Below are 16,196 nucleotides of genomic sequence, written 5' to 3' on the forward strand. Positions count from 1 at the left end.
CCAAATGACAGGTAGGGTATGGAAAAGTGGTTAGCTCACAACAGGGAAATTGGTTTTGGGTTTGGATAGCAAATGCAAAGGGAAAATACAGTGACAAATGGAAATTTGTTTATCAGGGGTCAATTTAAACACAGCGATACATTTGTTTCCCAGATCACAATGGGATTACGTTTTTTGGGCAACACTTTATAACTATAACCATTAACAAAAACACTTGGAAAAAGATTGCTGGTTTCGAATTCCACCAATACTGATCCCGTGAGATTCAATGGGGAATTCATTGATTTACTTTCAAAAATACTAAGGATTTATCCAGACAAATGAGGGGGTTTTTCAATGGGGATATGCCAACATACGGAGGCAAACAAGAGATTCTTCAGTGGGAAAATGACTAAAATGCACTGGCAATGGGGTTTTTTATGGGGAATTTTCAATGGGGATGCACTGCTACATGAATGAAGGGCTTATGCAATTTAGGGCTGGGGTTATTGCTACTTATATAGTTAGCCTTTGTTTAAGGTTCAGGAAACCAGCTGCATCTCAGGATACTATGGAAAGATAGGGCAGGGGTCTGGTCACTCCAGTCTCAAAGATGGTAAGTTTCAGCAGCCTTCTCTCCTTTCTCCTTTTTCTGTCTACCCGGTTTTTGTCTGTCCCCGGTCCTAGTACAGTCCCCCATATATAGCAAAAATGACATCACTAATTTTACAGTAGAAAAAAGGACCTCGGCTAATTAGCCATCGGTGCGGGCCGCACACCTGTAATTCCCACGAATGGTTAAATATTTGCGTAAATTACTTGATCAAAAAATATATAATCATAAATAAAAACAGTTCACATGATGTAAAAATTATATTTTTTAATCCACAACAAAATGTTAATCAATGAATGTTTGTCATTGGTTAAACAACACCAATTTGTAGCTGTGTGGCGCAAAATGGAGGCGTGGACTCAGAACAGCAAACATTGCCCTTGAAGGCAACAGATTCCTCTATGGCACCTAAGAAAATTGAGCAAAATGTAGGCCCATGTGTTCCATAGGGCAGGCATGGTCCGGTTAATGTTGAGAGTGGGTGGGGGAGGGGTGATTTGGCGGTACCCGTTAATTACTAGGCACTTAGTCAGCACATGTTGGTCTATAGCGTGCTCGCTATACATCCCCGCCTTTCTTGCTCCCCCCCGCACTACCTGAAGTGTCATAGGGCATAATGCAATGGTCGCTCGTCTCTATCCTCTCCCTCCTTTCTCCACCCCTCTCCCTCACCTTGCTAGGCCGAGTACGATGGTAATCTTCCCATTCTTGTTGTTCTGGGCCTGTGGGAGTGTTTGTGTTTTCCCTTGTTCCCTCCCTTCTCGTAAGGAGTTTGCAGCGCATTGTGTGTGGGGACTGTAAAGATAAAAAATCATATCGTATATCATATCACTATGCTTACTCTCTACTCTACACCATTACACTATTAGAGTGCAGCTACACCACTCGAACAATTTGGCCTAGCTGCGCACATACAAGCACTATCCCACATCATTCTAATAAAATGCTGCTATACCCCAAGACAAACCGGCCTAGCTGCACACATAAGCATCCCACAGGCCAAACGCAGCCAGAAGCCAGTCTTGGTATCAATACCACCACACCTAATGCTAGGATGCAGCTACCATTAGGCAACTACTTCAGCTGCTCACTTAACTGGTGCACCCAAGCACTCTTCGACACCCTAACTCTCAACTGACCTGGACTACGGTCCCCGAGGGCGTTCAACCTACCAACGCTTTGAGGTCATACCAATGCTATATAGAGTGCAATATAAATGCCAAATAACGATAACACGCGAAAACTTGACAAGTGCAATGGTATCTTACTGTTGAAATTGTAATTTTAGCGCCACGCTTTCATGCAGGAATTCCATCACAGGCAGGAGCAATGCATGTGGCAAGAGAGCCATGCAACTGAAATACATAGGGCTGGAGTTATGCCCCAGGATATTCCTGCCAGAGTCGCTGGAACACCACAAAAGCAACACAGAAGCTCGCCATCTACCTCACCACCCACTCCATTTGTGTAATTCTGATATCTTAAACATAAAATGAACTGATGCACAATACAGCGTTAAAACTAAAACCTTCAGTTATCAGTGCATAGGCTACTACACTACATGAAGGGGCATGTATTTGTGTGCAAGATCTGTCTAAATGTAAGGTTGCTTATATGAGTTCTAACAACGAGAACCCAGCTTTTCCGCACACACGTCAATGCCCAATGATTTCTTACAGAACACTATTAATTGGCTTTCTTAGTTTGTTTGATATAGCATTATTCTTATCTCGTGTGACGAATCCAGGGAGTTTGTCACTAGGGAGGTGAGTCTGCTACACGACATACACCCTAGAGGACAAAACAAGCAGGTTCTCCGTGGGGGTGACTTCTTCAGAGACAAGGACTCCGACTGATCCAGTTTGCACATCTCCTGTGACATCAATGTCTGAAGTAATTTCTGCATTTATGAAAGTTGAGCCGTGTGTTAATGCAAGTGGGACGTTACACGTTTGCTGGGTTGTGCTGCTGACCCCTGCTGGAGACAGGAATCGCTTGACAAATGGTCTTCTGTCTCTTGTTACAGGGAGAGATACATAAGGGACAAGACCCTTACTTGGAGAGAAGGAGGAGCGGCGGTAGATGTATCGTCAGCTGGGATCGATCAAGCAGAGCTGGAGGCATCTCCAAAGAGTGGTGAGGCTGGCTGGAAGAGGGTCAGCCTGAAGAACGCTTCACACAGCCTGAGCCTTGGCTGCAGCACGGAGCTCAGAGAGCCTGCAAGTCCGTAGAATGCTGCTGTGCCCTTCAGGGTTGCGAGTCCCAAGGTCTCCACCAGCAGAAGACCGTCCTACCACTGCAGAGGCGTCCTGACACGGTTGACCGGAAGAAGACTGAGATATGCAGAACCAGCGCAAACCCAGCCAACTCTTTCCACGATGACTAAAACCGCGGTAAGAGATGTATGCAGTACAGGTCGAGGGGAAAAGGCAGCCAGGTTCTGGGGTCGTCAAAGAGTGGAGAAACATAACACTCATCAGGGTGAAGTGAATAATTCATGAGATGTTACTGAATACCAACAAGAGAGAATACAACTCCAAAAGGGTGAAGCTAAGAAACAGACGGTTTACTAAATACTGAGACGAGGGAAAGGCACTCCGAGGGGGTGAAGCTAATAGACCACAGAGTCTGCCAAACACAGAGAAGAGCACTCCAAGGGGGTGAATTTAAGAAACCATTAGTGTTTCCCGAATACAGACAACCCAGAGGAACATTCCAAAGGGTTGAAGCTAATAATGATCAAGAGATTACTAAATACAGACAAGAAAGAAGAGCACCTCAAGGGGGGGGGGGGCGATAACCAATGAAAGCCTATCGAACTACTACAAGAAAGAAGACCTCTCCAGGGAGGGGAAGTTGTTAATAACCAAAGAGTTTACTGAGTACCGACCAGAGAGGAGCACCCTAAAAGGGTAGGAGCTCAAGCTAAAGGACGTTTACAATCAGTTTGCCGAACTAAGGAGAACATTATGTGTAGAAACTCTAATGAGAGACTCAGACACTTGGATGTTTTTTTTTTGTTTAACTGTAACCACAGGCTTAAGCCAGAGAAATACTTTGGGAGAAAATTTGGAACTATTTCTTCAGGCGAAAAAAACTGGAGTAACTTGAAAAACCCTTTTGGGACGGGGTCACAGAGAAACCAACACAAGCCAAGAAGCGCAGGAGGAGGAACACTTCCTGAGGCAAACTTTTATTTTCCTTTCATTAAGGGATAGGGACGCATAGAAATCTAGCATAGGTTTGAACGGAGGGCAAGATTTATAGTTGTGTAAGAGATCCTGGCAAGCTCCCTTTTGTCATTTTCTGGAATAGGGAATTTGTATGCACTCGCCACTAGCCATTTGCTAGGGCATTTGATTTCTGGCGAGTAAGAAATATATTGCTTTGTGTAGGTACAGAATTGAGGTGAAAAGTGACTTTTATGGCTGGCTAGTAGCTTGCAACTTGAATTTTCGAAGGGATTGTGTCCTCCGATGTATTCCTCATCTTAGATATCTCCTTCCAGCTCTGCTGGCCTCGGAAAATTTTCTCTCTAGACGGCGCTGCGCGTCGATGTCCTCCGAGTCGATGTCCTTCGACAGCCGCCGTATCGACGTCGACGTCATCCTGCCTATAAAGGCCACGCGCAGCGTCCGTTGCTCAGTTCCGTTTTTCCGCGCTTACTCAGTGCCTCGGAATACCGTTGCTCAGTTCTTAGTCAGATTAATCCTATTTACCTCGAGTTATTCGATCCGTACTCGATGGCTTCCTCGTCGGAACCGACAACTCCTCGATCCGGCTTCAAGAAATGTCGAGATTGTGGGAAAAAGATGTCGTTGACCGATCCTCACAGAATTTGTCTGTGGTGTTTGGGAGCTGAACACCATTGTTCGGAGTGCGAGGACTGTATGTCCATGACAGCTAAGGCCCTGAAGGAGCGTAGGGGGAAACTGGAGAAAGGTAAGACTTTTAAAGCTTCTTCTTTGTCGACGAAGTCGAGACATTCGTCTCCTCGTCACCATTCGCGCTCCAGGTCTCGGAGTGGGTCTCATCACTCCTCGAGATCGAAGCACTCGAAGAGGAGACGTCGAAGATCCCCTTCTCCGTCTTCCTCTGTTTCGCCAAAAAGAATCCCTTGCCCCACGAAACATAGTTCCCGGGCTGAAAGGGAGGAATTCCGAAAAAATATGATGAGCGTCTTCGAGAAAGCGGCCTCGACCCCCTCAAAGACTGCCGAGAGCGATGCTCTGGTCGAAAGACCCGAAGGTCAAAAACGCCGCGAGTCGCAGTACCCGGCGAAAGAAACCTCTCGCGCGCGTCTCGAACCCTCGAGCAGGACTATGACCTCCAAACCTTCCTCGAAGGTTCCGTCGACGTCGATGTCTTCGACGCCGTTGTCGAAGGGACCTTCGACATACGGGTCTGTCGACTCGACGCCGGCTTCGACACCGGCGTCAACGCCAAGAAAAGTCACGGTTACCACACATCCAGTGACTATCCCCAGGCCCTCAACGTCAATGGCTTCGATATTGTCGAGTAGAATTCCAATTCTGTCGAGGTCTTCGAGGCCTCCGCCTCTGTTTTCGACGCCACGCTCGAAGCCTTCGACGTCGGCGTCGACGACATCGACGTTTTCGAGGCCAATAATGACAAGTTCGGCACCCTCTGCCTTGGAAATGGGATTTACTCCCTTTATGAGTTCAGAACAATTGCGAACTATATCCTCAATTTTAGAAGAGGGTGATTTGTCTGAACAGGGAGACACATTTGAGTTACAGGGACCTGTAACCCCAGTTAGAGAGGAATTTTCCTCTGAAGAGCGCAGATTAAAGGATCTTCATGATTCTTTACATGAGGCAAGTGGGTTAGAAACTTCCCCTGAGGTGGAGTTTGCTAAGCCAGACCCGGGAGAGCATGCTGAAACCCCCTACAGAGCCTTAATGGCCTGGATTACAGAGTTCATGGGGTGGTCTGCACCTTCACAATCTTTCCAACAAGATGACCTCACGGATATTCTTGACAAAGGCCCACAGGAGGATCCTGTGGTTCCTTTTCATAAAGCTCTTCAGAGAAAGATCATGACAAACTGGGAAACCCCAGATGTAGTACCAGCAGTAAATAAAAAACTGTCTACAAAGTACAGGGTATCTTCTACAGACCCAGAGTTTTTGTCTAAACACCCATCCCCAGAAAGTCTGGTGGTACAGGCAGCATCCTCTACCGATGTCAAGACGGCTTATCCTACCGTCCCACAGGACAGGGACGATAAAAAATATGATGCTATGGCAAAGAAAGTCTTTTCAGCATGTAGCATGGCGTTAAAATCTGTTAATGCTACTTGCACCCTTGCTAGGTTCAGCCATACACTTTGGGAGTGTGCTTCTAGAGCGGCTGACTGCATCCCGGAGGGAGAAGAAAGGGATGCGTTCCTGAATATTATACAGGACGGTAAAGACGCTATGTGTGAATCCCTCCAGGCGGGCATTGATTCGGCTGACAGTATCAGCAGAGCAATGGCGGCAAGTACATCAACCAGTAGATTCGCTTAGTTGAGAAAGTCGGGTTTTGCCCCAGATGTGCAAGCCAGGCTCTTGAACATGCCATTCTATGGCTCTTCTTTGTTCGGGAAAAAGGCGGATGACAGTTTAGAGAAACTGCAAACTTCAAAAGCAGCAGCAAAATCCCTAGGAGCTGCAATCCGTCAGACTCCTTTTCGTCCCACAGGAACCTCTGCGAGGGGCAAGTCCTTTCGCTTCTACTCCGCATTCGGAAGAGGTAGAGGACGACCGGCTCAAAGGGGTCAAAGAAGAACTACCCGAGGTGGACGGGGTAGATATTCAAAAGCCGCAGCAACAGCAGGTGCCTCTTTACCATCGGCATCTGCATCAGCCGCCCCAAAACCACTCTGAGGACTTCCCTCACAGGACACCTGTAGGAGGCAGGTTGACTCAACATCTGACGGTATGGCAGGCTATCACGTCAGATGCTTGGGCATTGGAAACAGTTGCCCAAGGTTACTGCCTGCCTTTCCTACGTATACCTCAGAGTCATCCACCGGGGATCAGCTCTCAGAAAGCTCCAGATCCGCTCCTCTTGCAGGAAATTTGGGACCTGCTAGAGAAAGGTGCCATAGAACCGGTACCTGTAGCGGAGAGGAACAAGGGCTGGTACTCCCCTTACTTTCTCATTCCAAAGAAAGACGGAGGAATGAGACCCATCTTGGACTTGCGAGAATTGAACAAATTCCTCAGAAAAGACAAATTCAAGATGGTCACTCTTTCTCAGATCCTCCAGGCCCTTCAGTTCCAGGACTGGTTGGTATCCCTGGACCTTCAGGACGCTTATTTCCATGTGCCTATCCATCTCAAACACAGGAAATACCTGAGGTTCGCAATTGGCAACTCTCACTATCAATTTCGAGTGCTGCCATTTGGGCTGACCTCCGCCCCGAGGGTCTTCACCAAGTTAATGTCGGTAGTGGCTGCAAGTCTAAGGAGGGAAGGGATTCACGTCTACCCCTACCTGGACGATTGGTTGATCAGGGCTGTTTCTCCGGAACAAGCTCAGATCCAGCTAAATCACGTGTGCCACTTCCTTCACAGACTGGGCTTCTCCCTCAATTTAAAAAAGTCACAAATGATACCATCGCAGAGACTCCAGTTCATTGGAGCGATCCTGGATACTTCCCTGGGAAAAGCCTCGCCACCAGAGGTGAGGGCTCAAGATATTCTACAGATGGTTACCAAGTTCCAGCATGCCCAACGTCTCCCAGCCTTCAACTTTTTGAGGTTGCTAGGCCTCATGGCATCCTGCATTTTCCTAGTGCCAGAGGCTCGCCTGAGAATGAGATCCCTCCAGTGGGCACTGAGGACTCAGTGGTCACAATTCTCAGGGAGAATGACAGATCTTCTTCAGGTTCCCGGCAGGGTGGCTCGAGACCTTCAGTGGTGGGCCTGTCAGGAGAACATTCTGAAAGGAGAACAGTTTTGGCAACCCTGGCCGGAGATAACAGTAGTCACGGATGCCTCACTCACGGGGTGGGGAGTCCACGCCAACGACTTGACCATCAGCGGTCGTTGGTCTCCATCGGAGTCCAGACTACACATCAACCTGTTAGAGCTGAGAGCCATCAGATTTGCGCTGAAGGCGTTCCTGCCAGCTGTACAAGGGAAGAACGTCCTGATAATGACGGACAACATGGTGGCCATGCATTACCTCAACAAAAGAGGAGGCGTAGGATCACTACCCCTGTGCAGAGAGGCGATGCAGCTCTGGTTTTGGGCAATCCAAGAAGGAATCTCTCTATCGGCAGTTCACCTAGCCGGAGAGAAGAACTTGACAGCGGACGCTCTGAGCAGGCAGAACAGAGTCTCCCACGAGTGGGAGCTAGCTCAGGAAGTCCTTCAAGAGATCTTCGCCCTTTGGGGAACCCCTCAGGTAGATCTGTTCGCCACCAGCCTAAACAGGAAATGCAACCTGTTCTGCTCAAGGGAATTTCCCCCGAGAGGAGCTCTGGGAGACGCGTTCATAGTGGACTGGGAGTTTCCGCTTCTGTACGCGTTCCCACCGGTCCCTGTCATTCCTCAAATGATCAGGAGGTTGAGAAGATTCCGGCGAACCATGATCCTAATTGCCCCAGATTGGGCCAGGAGAACGTGGTACCCGGACCTTCTAGACTTGTCCATCTGCCCTCCAATTCGACTTCCACTCAGAGAGAACCTACTCTCACAGAAGGGAGGTCAGGTTCTCCATCCAGACATCAAAACCCTCAACCTTCACGCTTGGCTTCTGAAAGGCTGAGGTACAAGGATTGGGACCTCCCTGATGATGTTATGGAGGTGTTGCTTTCAGCAAGGAGGCCAGCAACAAAGTCTTTATACCGCTGCCGTTGGAACAGATTTTGCAGCTGGTGTAGAGGACAGAATATCGACCCTTTTTCATGTGGTACACCAATGGTTTTGTCCTTCCTATTATATTTGGCAAATTCAGGCCTTCAAGTTGGCACCATTAAGGGCTATCTCGCAGCGCTATCCATCTTTAAGCGTACTGCGGAAGAACCATCCTATTTCAAATTACCCTTGGTAATACAGTTTCTAAAGGGGTTAACCAATGTTTATCCCCCAAGACCATTCCAAGTTCCCCCATGGGATTTAAACTTAGTACTAACTTTCCTGATGGGTACACCTTTCGAACCTCTCCATTCTTGTTCGTTAAGATTCCTTACCCTTAAAACTGTTTTATTAATAGCACTTGCATCTGCTAGAAGGGTGAGCGAATTACAAGCTCTTTCTTGTAAACCCCCTCATACTATATTTCACAAAGACAAAGTTGTCCTGCAAGTGAAGCCTAATTTCCTCCCAAAGGTGGTTTCTGAATTCCATATCACTCAGAAGATTACCCTACCATCTTTCTATCCTCCTCCTCACCCGGGGAAAGAGGAAGGGAGGTTACACAGGCTAGACCCTAGGAGGGCTTTAAGTTTTTACATTAGTAGACTAGCCAGAATAAGACAGGCAGACCAGCTGTTTGTAGGTTACACAGGTCACAAGCTGGGGTTACCAATAACTAAGCAGACCATTTCCAGATGGATCATTCTAGCCATTCTTGAATGTTATAAACTGGCAGGGAAGGAGCCCCCTCAAAACCTTAGGGCTCACTCGACCAGAGGTATTGCAGCTTCATCGGCCCTCAAAAGAGGCGTGCCGGTTAAAGACATATGTGCGGTCGCTACATGGTCGTCTGTCCATACCTTTACACGTTTTTACAATCTGGATTCCTCCTCCAGTCAAGAGACTAGGTTTGTAAGGGCTGTACTGCATTCTATTCATCAATAGAAGACAGCGTGAAGTCAGTACTCCCTCCTCCGATAATAGAATACTGCTATGGTTGCCTATCTAAGATGAGGAATACGTCGGAGGACACAATCCCTTCGAAGAACAAGTTACTTCTTACCTTGTAACGTTCTTTCGACGGGATGTTCCTCCGACGTATTCCTCATCGACCCTCCCATCCATCCCCGCAGTTCTACTTCCCTTGTTGTTGCAGCTTACGCTCCTTCAGGGTGATTAGTTAGTCCAGAAAGTATTATTGTGGGCTACAAAACGGAACTGAGCAACGGACGCTGCGCGCGGCCTTTATAGGCAGGATGACGTCGACGTCAATACGGCGGCTGTCGAAGGACATCGACTCTGAGGACGTCGACGCGCAGCGCCCTCTAGAGAAAAAAATTTCCGAGGCCAGCAGAGCTGGAAGGAGATATCTAAGATGAGGAATACGTCGGAGGAACATCCCGTCGAAAGAATGTTACAAGGTAAGAAGTAACTTGTTCTTTGCCCTGTATGCATACCATACAATGACGATAAATGGCAATTCAGTAGAGGGGCTCAGTTTATCCTGAAACAAGGATGTATCCTGGGCCTCGGTGGCACGAGTTGTCTCTTCTTCGGGCAGGTTGGTAAAAGAAAAGGACAATTTAACCAGGCATAGGAACTTGGGATGCAATCATAACGTTTTACCTTTAATTTAGATGCACGTTTTCTGTTTCGCACACCATAAAAGCGCCAATCAAGCACCATTAACATTTGCAGAATTAGGAGCAAAATGGCAAATCCATCCCTTCCAATGGGGTTGTTTTATGGTAAGTGGTCTTCAAGTGTCATCCCATGCCAAGACATTGTTCCCTAAAAAAATAAAAATAATACTGATCACTTATGCTTTAATAGCCAATTGTTGCACAGCAGTTTTCTTAACACAAGCATGTGCCCAGGCAATGCTTCACACACTTTAGTCCAAATCTGGAAATTACCTATACTCCCCTGAAATTCCATGTGACTATTTCCCACAGCTCGGTCAGAGTTGCTTGCAAAGTGTCATTTTACACATTTTTGATCAGTCACACACTGTTAGATCACTGGCATTGGATACGTGACTGTGGTCTCAGTAGTAAATGCCAATCTCGTGTCTGCTTTCCCAGCCGACAGTCACTTTTTCTACAAGAGGGGAAATGGCAAAGATGCTGACCATACAAGGAGGCAGCCCCTATTCTTCCTCCCTGGAGGTACTTAAACATACTGTTCGGAGAACGGTCCTAACACAGCATCACTTCATGTTTCTGATATACAAAGTATAGAGGGTCGGGACAGACGAGACAAGCTACCCTTACAATGGCTAGGAACAATCATCGTCTAGACATTTGACCTTCCCCTTTTTGTTCAGTGTCTACAGGCCACCCTGACGGGCACGTGTTACTACAGATCTGGGTAATGCATGGACGGACCACTAAAAAAGGCAAGTTAAAAGAATTGTAAGCATCATTTGCCAGACAGGTGCAAATAACATGCACGTCGCAATGGAATACATTTAAAAGCTTAAGTTATAACCTGCATGCTCCTTCTGTACAATCTTGCACAAAACCATATCTGACTGAACACCATGCATACACACAGACTAGGGTGGCCAGAGTTGCAAGACAAATAACTGGGACGGCCAGCAACAGAATAGAAGGACCACTTTTATAAAGTGAACTTATCCAGAAAAAGGACAACAGGACAGATGGCTCCAGACTACATGGTAGAAAAGAACACAGCTTTATTTTCATAGTTACAGGTTCCTGTTACTCATGTAAGCTGGTAGCAAGGACACATTCACCGAGCATTTCAGGTCTCAACTAACACTTCTCAGAACAATAGCATGCGATGATTCATCTAACATTCCTTGAGCTGTCAATATCCCACACTTGCAAACATTTTAAGGACAATGAGGAATGGCCAGCAGGCGATCTGCAAAGGGACATATAATTCACTGCCAAAAATAAGACAACACACTGTGGGGTGCATTTAAAGGCCCCAAAAAGAAGGCCCTTTCACATGAATTGCTGGCATTTAAACCCTGAAACAAAAACAGCCTGGCTTCTGCTTTTGTTGTTCACATTAATGGCAGGCATTTAAACACTGCAACAAAAACAGCCTGGCCTTTGCTTTTGTTTCATGTAAAGTTAAAGAGCCATGTGGAAAGGGCCCCACCTGTCATTATCAATGGACAAACGGCAGTTAATTTACAAAAGGAGGAATCAAAGAATCCTGTAACTGGAAAACAGGATTTTTCAACATTGAAAGCAAAAACGTCCTGCACATGTATTTGCAAATAAAAACGGCTTTAAAAAGCCAACATGGAAAAAAATATTATTGCTAACAGAAAATAAAGCATTGAAAGCAAAACATGTGTGGGTTGACCAAAGCAATGTAGATTATGTTTCACCCCCAAAACTCCAGTGACATTTGAAGGGACACTTAGTCTCCAGGAAACGCCTGTTTCTGGCTGAGGGCAAAACTTCAAAGGAAAACTCCACAGCCAGCTGGATGTCACATCTCCCATCCAATGACCCCGCAATAAAATTTGGTGCTGCTAAAATCGTCAAAATTCAGTATCCTCCAGACCTGCTGACAGGGAAAGCAGGGACTTCAAAAGAAAGCCATCCTTGGCTGGAGCATGACTAAATGGTGTGAATCCTTGGTGTACCCACTGCAAAGAGCACACACTAACTTCAAAGAGACTCATAAAAACCTCGGTCAAAGGCTGGCCCGGGGAAACAGGTGGCTGTGTGGGATGAAGCAGCCATCCAATTAATTTGCTGAAATAGAACACCCACAATTAATTTAAAAGACTATTTTCATTTTAGGCATTTTGAGCAGGAACCATACTGTGAATGGAGTTCAAGTTTCATGTAGTGCAAGTTTCATGTAATTTCCAAGTGGTTTGGGGGATATAACGTTTATCTACCTGTGACTCTGGGAACTGTAATGGACAGTTAGACTAGGTTTCTGGCTGATCTGAACATGTTACAAATGTGAGAGTTGATGAAAAGTTGGAAAATGAAATTAGGGATATTCTTTAACTTACATATTCATAACTATTGTACATTTTATGAAAAGACAAAAATGCGACATGGCTATGCTACATCATATGGATTTGGCGGTCTAATTACCCATGATCACCTAAAAACAGACAATATGTTTAGTATGGCAGTTGCTAATACAATTATGAAGTTGTGATACAAAAAGTTGAAAGGAAAACAAAGGACGATGACAAATGGGAAGAGACAGATGTTGCTCCAAACCCCTAAACCAATCCTGACTTGGGGTGGAGAGAGGAAGGGTAACTGTCCAATCTTAGCGGCAGGGATTATTGCAGGGTACTTCCCCTAGATTGTAAAATTATTGATAAAATGGAGCGAGGGAGAGGGTGCACAGCTCTGTTCCCTTTGATTTTGAAGAATGTCTTAATATAATGTTCTTATTTGGTTTTGAGTTGCTTAGTATGGTGCAGCCCACTGAATAATGCCTCTGTGCTGGGCTCTAATGATAGACTGTAGAAAAAAGGTCCTAGGCTAATTAGCCATCGGTGCGGGCCGCACACCTGCAATTCCCATGAATGGTTAAATATTTGCGTAAATTACTTGATCAAAAAATATATAATCATCAGCTTGGGTGGAGGATGCCCCAGAATAATGTCAGTGGTCTGGCCATCGGAAAGCACTCACCTTTAGTGTAAGAGACAAGATTATGATTTATTTTCTATGGTTCCCGTAAACTAGTTCTCTATTCAATATTGAAAGTATAAGAGGAAATTCTCCAGCATGGGGTTTGGCATGGATTCACATGCTCAGGCTGGAATCCTCGGTAAAAGAAAACCGTTTCACTTTCGTTAACAAACTGTCTTTCTCCTATAAATCAATCACTGAGCTCTGGGACATACTGCCCCCAGCCAATGACTGCCCTCTCCCTTAGCCCCTCCTCTGGCAGCCATCTTCAGATTTTTACTGCTTGTCTAAGTTTTGGGAGTCCTTGTGTTTCGCTCTTAAAGATTTCTGCATTTTTCCCGCTTTTTTGCTAGGAAAATCCTATTTTTGTTCGATTGAGCCTGTGCTCCATTGCTTCTACATCCGACTAACAGGGATCCGTTTTCCGGCATCTTTCTTTGCCCCTCAAGGGTGGAAATCGTTGAGTGTTTGAAAGTTTCCAGAAGGCCATTGGGCCTACACTGCACCATGTCGGAGGAGAAGGACAGAGCCTCCCTCTTCAAGCTCTGCACCAGCTGCGGTTTGCAGAATGTTTGCATGGAGGTCAAGCATTCCCAGTGTCTTTATTGTCTTCACCCGTTGCACAAGGAAGAAGATTGCGAGATCTGTTGTGGCTTTACCAAGTGCACTATGAAGGATCGGCACATCGGACTGACGGCGTGGCTCAAAAGCCAAGGCCCCTGCCCCGTGTGGTTCGCGGGGGCATGCCTCTTCTGGATCCAGCCAGCCAGAGCAGTCTTCTAAGTCCTTGGTGCTCGATCCGTGGGGGCCCAAGACGAGGCCAAGCTCTGCGAGTTAAGTTCTGTCGAGGTCGCTGCACAAGCGGGTTCTGTGGCGGCCAGGACACGCTCCTCATCTCCAGAGGCCTCAGTCTCCAGCCATCACTCCAGTTCTTCGTCGAAGAGAAAGCCAGCTATCCCGGGGAAGCTGCGGCAGAAACCGTAGAAGGCCAAACAGGATAAGGTGTCCGACCTGCCAGTGATGGCCCAGGTAATGCAGGCTAAATTATTCTCTTCTGTCGAGCTGGTGGCGGCTGCCCTTTCGAAGGCGAAAGGGGCTGACCCGGTCCAGGGTACCCCTACGGTGGCCCGGGTGACTCTTCCTCCCAGGAGGGAGGCGTCGGCCAAATCTGCGGAAAAGACTCCTGAAAAGAAGATGCCGTCCCTTAGCCCAAGACTGACCCCTCGGGACCCAGAAAAGGTGGGGGCGGGTAGAAGAACTCCAGGGCATGGATATTTCTTCTTCCAACATGGAGGACGAGGATTCCCTCCACACCATCCCGGAAGAGGTTGGGGATGATGTAATGTTTGTGCGAGCTAGATCAACATGGCGTAGGTGTGCAGCCATTTTGGACACTCATCTCCCATCATGGTAATAAAAGCCTGCATCTTCGACCGGCCTCGCAGAATAAACAAGCATTTCAATAGCCAAAGCAGAGCAAGGTCACCTAACGACATAAATATTGATGCTGAGTAGACTTGCTATGGAGAATAGTTACGGTATTGTCCATTCAAAGACAAATATGGGAAGGTAGTCGGAGCGTCCTGCAGGTGCATAAGGGGTTCTGGGAATTAATGCGAGGAGTGGTGGGGGGGGTTCCACTCTTGGACTGGTTTTTCCACTCTCTGCCCCTTCCACTTGTGCTCTGCTCTTCCGCCAAGGGCAGATCCAACGGAGAGGGGTGGGGGATATGCCCCTATAAAGAAGGGGGCATTCTGTGGAAAAGGTAGTTAGAATTTGGACCCCCGGGTGATGCAGTCTCGCTGAGAGGGAGGACGCTCTGCCTCTGACCCTGTTAGCACGAGTGATCTCTTCGCCTACCTGCTCAGGTAATAAGCAGTGTTGTATTGGCTAAAATGAAGGTGTCTGCTAACGGTGATGCAATCTATATTTCTATATAGGTGTATGTTTGTTTATGTATGCTAAGTTCATATATACATATATTGTGTGAATAAAGGGCCTATAACAAGCCTTTTGTTTTAGTATAACGATTAGCCTATGTGTGATTGGTTGACTGTCAAGAGTCCAACAACTTGTTTTGCCTGGGGTCGGGGAAACGTAAATGTTCCCCTCACGTGGCCAAGCAAAAGCAAAACAGACAACGGGAACGTCGAGGAGGTGTTTACCGGCAGGGGCGGCGGTGGCGACGACAGTAAGGTAAATTTCAGTGGGGATGTTGGGCAGAAACCTGTGCAGTTCCCTTAGGGACCACTGCAAAAGGCTTAAGATTATAGGTGTTGGCAGTAAACCCAATTGGTAGCAGTCTGTACCACCCAGATTTACCTGGTAGCTGTGGCTGAGCAGCCAGACTTCTCTCAAGAAGAGTTGGACAGTATATAGAGTATACAAGATAGGTACCAAAATACAGTAGCACAAGCAAACACTGACCAGATCTTTATCAAAGTATATAATTATTTATTAAAAAGACACACTTAAACACTCCAGTACTATTATTGTAAGCAAGTTCAAAAACAGTCACTATTAATATATATACATCCATTATTCCTTATTAGAGAAGTCTTAGTTAACACCACTTATTTCCAGACAGAGGAGCGCTTAACTAAAGATGGCACTCCAATAAGTTAAGAAAAAGGGAGGGAAAAGGCAGAAATTAGGAAAAGCACACAACACAATACTTTAGAAGCACCCAGCAAGGCAGGAAAGTCAAAGTCTACTTGTGAGCAAAAAGTTCAGAGGCCAGGCTCCCTCTTTGAGAGAGTAGAACACCAATGCGCCCAAGATCACACAGTTTAAAAGGCTTGAAGTCTTGCAGGGAGTTCAAAAAGGAATTAGTTCAGCTCAGAAAAGTTCAGTTAGCCAGCCTAGGGCCAACCCAAGTGGTAAATTGAGGATTTAAGAGACACCCCACACAGACCGTTGCGAGGGAGGCCAGGCGGACACAGTACCTTGAAAGTGGAGAGAATCCTCCAGTTGGGGCAGTTGTTCCTGGCAGCGGGTGCAGGTCGCGGCGTTGTCCAGAGGAAGAGAAGATCTCGACTTGGAGGAAACCTGATGGTCGTTGCACTGCCAGGGAAGAAACCAGCT

This window comes from Ambystoma mexicanum, chromosome 12 (genome assembly GCF_040938575.1).
Source record: "Ambystoma mexicanum isolate Mex_15411 chromosome 12, UKY_AmexF1_1, whole genome shotgun sequence".
Lineage (NCBI taxonomy): Eukaryota > Metazoa > Chordata > Amphibia > Caudata > Ambystomatidae > Ambystoma > Ambystoma mexicanum.